Below are 3,860 nucleotides of genomic sequence, written 5' to 3'. Positions count from 1 at the left end.
AAGCTGGATGCTGTGTGACCAATTTCTCCTCACTTGTCAACATAATGGCTGAACTGATTACACAACACAAAAAGCACAATACACACAACTATGACATCACATTTCACTCTCACCTTAAAACAGTCAACTCTTCCACACCCCTTCCATTTTCCTACCCTGACTCCCTCTTCCCTGTTCCCTTCCTTCTCATCTAGGTGTAACACTACCCTGTCTTTTTATATCCAATAAAGTTTTTCTTACCCTTCCTTAGGGAGGGTCTGGTAATGGTCACCCACTTGTATTTTGATTATAGTATTTTGAAACAGCAGCTTGACAAAAACATAGTGTTTCACTTTCATCAGCTGAGGAGTAAAAATGAGATGGAGTAGCGGAGAAGAGAGATAGTAGACCGTACTTAGTTAATGCAACGGCTGCTCTACCTCCACTATACAGGATGGCCATTTTCATTCTGAATTAGGTGTTTACAAGGTCTTTTTTTAATTTTAATTTAACTTTTATTCTGAATTAAAGGGGAATTACAGCTCTCATGTAAACATAGCATCTTACAAGACTGAGTGTGAAGACAACCTGAAACACTGACGGGGAGTAACTAAACATTCAAGACCATATACAGAAGATATGAAAATCTAATAATGGCACCCTTACACCAGAAAGTGAAGCAAGTAAAGAAGTCACTGACATGCTTTACCTTCACCTTGTTCTTTCTGCCTTTTACTGTTGGGAATCTTATCCACACTGTACGATCTGAGTTATGGTGCATCAAAAAAAGCAGCTCTGTAACTGTTGGTCATTTTGGCGTAATTCAACAAGTGTGCTGTTCATGCAAATACAGCCAAATCAAGGTGATAAAATGATCAGTTGTCCTCTTGAGTAAACAGCCAATAGAAACCAATGCTGAGACCAACAGGACGTGACATCATCTGTTACTGAGCAGTAAGAAGAGGAAAAGAGAGAGAGAAAAAAAGGATGGACAAGTTTCAGAAGTTTTCTGTGGTTTCAGCTTTTTAAAATTAGTAAAGGGTTAAAGTTGGTGTTATTTAATCAATTTATCCTAGAGAACAACTGAAGCATGTAGCATGATCAGACACTGATCCATGTACGTTAACTCTGCTTCTTTCTCTTTTTTTTTCTTTTTAACACCTGTCAACGTTCAAAAAAAGACGATGCAGGAGCTCACAAATAAATATTGTGTGATTTACGAGACTTGTAAGTGTTTTGATGAACAGTTTCTTGGAACTCAGCACTAAACATTACATTTAGATGAACGGAGCGAGCAGCTGTGCTGTGTGCGCTTTTGGATTTGACAGTACAGCCGCTCCCTCCGTGCGTCTACCTCACATGCGCACTGCTCACCTCCCAGGAAAGTGATACTGTTCATGGATTTGGTCATTGGGGAGCCTTAGTGGTCTGCCCTGTGACTGTTCCTGAACAGCCTTTCCCTCTCTGTATATTCAGAGCTTTCTCATTATTTATCGTTGGATCCTCAATGAATACCGTGCTGTAAATGGGAGGTGATGGATACGCATGTATTCTTATCATTAGGCATATTACTGATGGTTTAAACTCATTGAGACTGTGATCATCCCATTAAAAAATATGGTACACATTAAACAAATTATAAGACAACGATTCTATCGCCATTTGTATCGATTTAAAATCCTAATTAAACATTTACCATGATATTCTGTTTAATTCCCTTTCTGATATACCACATTAAAGCTGTAGAAGGTTTTTGACTTCTTTTAACAATTGTAGGTCTTTGTTGAGTCCTTTAAAACACCAAAAAATGTGATCTTCCAAAATGATGATGTGGTTTTAGCAGCAGGTAAACCAATCCTACTGCCTAAACCTGGTCAGGACTGTGCTACCATGGCAACTAAGGTGTTTTTTTTTTTCTTTGATGGAATGGCCGTTCCAGTTAGAACCCGGTTTAACTGAGCCGGACTCTCAGGTTAAACCTGGAAACAGCCCTGAGCTGGGTTTGATGAAATACCCCCAGGTACAAAACCCTCAAAACAAACGTGTGTTCAGGGGAGGAACTGATCAGGCAGAGTTCGATTGGCCAGCCATGTGCCGAAGGGGCGGGCAGAGTTAAATGTAGGACGGTGACACTATAAGTGCTAAAAAATAAAAAAATAAAAAACTATTCCGCCTTAAAATAGTCAACTCTTCAGCACCCCTTCCATTGTCCCACCCTGACTCCCTCTTCCCTGTTTCCTTCCCCCCTCACCAAGGCGTAACACTGCCCTCTTTCTTTATAAACTCCCTCTAATAAAGTTTTTCTTACCTTTCCTTAGGGAGGGCTGGTGATGGTCACAAGTATGCAATAAAATAAATTAATTTCAATAATTGCAAGAATAAAACATGCATTGCCGTCACAAAAAAGATTGCACTACATAATAGTGTTGACCTTCGACTGCATGTGCAGACAAGGCGGGAAAAAAAAGCTTTTTTTTAAAAAAAAAAAGAAAGAAAAAATCTTGTTTATTTTATATTCAGTCTCAAAGCTTATAAAATAATTGTTATTTTATTCAATATGAATATGATAAATATATACTGTAAAACAAAAGATTAAAAAAAGGATATTATTTTTTCCTTTTCAAGACATTGTAATGAATAAATCTTGTAAACCCATTATCATATCTTGATCTTGAAGTGTATTATCCTACACATACCATATAAACACAACATAGTAACAAACATTTAATACAGACACAAACAAAATAAACATTACACCTTTATAAATAATATAATAATATATTGAATTTTACAAAGAATAAGCAGTGCTGTACTTAATACTTGGTTGTAGATTTCCCAGAGCTTTCCTGAAAACATTAAGTCCACATTTAAGCTGGCCCTGTGAAAGAAATACTGTGTTTTGTGTTAATGATCTCCTTATTCAGCATTTAGTACGAATGACAGGCACTGGTGTTTGACAGTAAGTAACAAAACTGAGATGTGATTTAGGAAGGTTCACTCCTTTGGATTTAAGAGCCTTGGCACTGCGTTCTGTAATGCACAGCACCACCTTCAGGTCAAATGGAAGAACTGCGCTCCAATAACATAATGAAACATCATGTCGTCCCTCTATCTGAACATCTCACCAAATAGTGACCAATATAATCCTTAGATTAAACATTCGCAGGAACAAAACAACTTTAAAGGATCACAGATATATTATCTATTGTTGGCACATGTTTCAATATTAATCTTATGAGATAGTTTTGTTTTTTTTTTGTTTTTTTTTACTCGTTCAACTTTTTAAATGCAGTTAAAGAGGTCATATTAAGTACATTTACGCAGCTCTCACCCTGTCTACTGTTAGACTTTGAATGAACGTGGATGAATGACACACTCCCTTTCTCCATCGCTCCTCCTTACACCCTAAAACCACCTCCCCCCCCTTTCCCCCCCTTCCATTTAAAACAACACACCAATCTGTTGTAGCCCGGTAAAAGGGCTTTGGGAGCCGCAGCAGCCATAAAGTGGGCTCCACACACACAGACATCCGTCTGGAAGGAATTAGACAGCTGAAACAGCGGCAGAGACTTTTAGCCACTTCTGTGCGCCCTGGGGTAACCTGAATGCTGAGGCACAATCACTACATGCGCCCCAAAGACTGACATCTCATCTTCCTACAAGGACTGCTGGACACTTTTATTTTATTTTATTTTTTCTACATATAGCCTATAAAAAATGACCCAAGTGGCAAACAAAATCGACGACTTTTGATGAATTTTTAAGACTTTGTAGGAAAAATGAATGAAAACAGCAGAATTTGGTGGATATATAAATGTAAAACTTGTTCATAGTTTATATTCATATTTATTCTTTTTCTTTTTACTTTTTTTTTTTTTTTT

This window comes from Gouania willdenowi, chromosome 16 (genome assembly GCF_900634775.1).
Source record: "Gouania willdenowi chromosome 16, fGouWil2.1, whole genome shotgun sequence".
Lineage (NCBI taxonomy): Eukaryota > Metazoa > Chordata > Actinopteri > Blenniiformes > Gobiesocidae > Gouania > Gouania willdenowi.
This window is presented reverse-complemented; position numbering follows the sequence as displayed.